The sequence below is a fragment of the Hevea brasiliensis genome, unplaced genomic scaffold (assembly GCF_030052815.1).
Source record: "Hevea brasiliensis isolate MT/VB/25A 57/8 unplaced genomic scaffold, ASM3005281v1 Scaf47, whole genome shotgun sequence".
NCBI classification, from domain to species: domain Eukaryota; kingdom Viridiplantae; phylum Streptophyta; class Magnoliopsida; order Malpighiales; family Euphorbiaceae; genus Hevea; species Hevea brasiliensis.
In genome coordinates this window covers 118,886-120,000 of record NW_026614995.1, presented here as the reverse complement: position 1 = coordinate 120,000, position 1,115 = coordinate 118,886, and positions in this window count along the sequence as shown.

The window sequence follows — 1,115 nt, the reverse complement described above, 5'->3', positions numbered from 1 at the left end:
TGCCCAAGTAATGTTTTGGATTTGGATTAGGAATTTCAGACATCACAAGATGTGATGGAACCACAAGTGGACCTATAACTAGACTTGTTTCTGGTAATGTAATTGGAGTTGAATATGAGCATTGACTCGGGTATCTAATACTAATAAGTCGCCAGCTTGTTTGAGGGCTGGAAGTCTTGAAGTTGAAGACATACCTGTACCCAGAATCATGTTAGACTGCAGGTCTGCGATAACCCTTTGAAGATGCTGCTGAAGTTGGGATAGACTATCAATGATCTCAGTCCAACCAATGTCATGACACAAGCATTCAACCAATCGGTCAACAAGCCCTCGGCACCATCCGATTACGGTTAATGATCGAAGATATGATGACTTATGTCACATTTCACGTCATCGATGCTATCACCTCAACCAATGTATGTTATTTTGGGACGCCCTTGGCTGCACGAGCACAAAGTAGTGCCCTCTACATGGCATCAGTGTTTTAAGTACAAGACTCAAAAAGGAGAAACCAAGAGGATCTTTGCAAATACCAAGCCTTTCAGACGACAGAAGCATTCTATGCAGATTCAAAATTCATTCTATTTGGAGCGGAGTTGCGAAAGCCTGCTCCTACACCTCCAGATCAAATGGGCTTTCTCGGAGAAAAAAAAATAAGAATATTGAAGCAGGTCGCAGGCTGACCATGAAGAAGACGTATCGCTACATCCCTAGTGAGCAACGTCGGGAAAGTAAAACCATCTTTAATAGATGGAGTCTCTCTCGAAGAGGTTCCATGTCTAAGACTCAAGATCTCTCCAAACGTGGTCATACCAGTTGATGCCACTAAGGCGGAGAGAAGACGGAAGAGGAGACGCCATGCCACTATACCTCCTCCTTTACGTTATCTTCTACGAAAGTTCGATGTTCCCACAACTGTCGACAAGAATGAAGGTCGTGAAGCGTCACTCCCCGTTTTGTTTTGCTGCATGATTCTAAAGTCATTCACTTGATGACGGAAATGGGCTATGACCCTTTCTTTTCAAAGGTGAAGGGCTGTGTAGAGGAAGGGGGGATCGTGCTTGTGCTATCAAGCCGACAAATGACTGTTCTTTTCAATGACTGCTTTCGAGCGG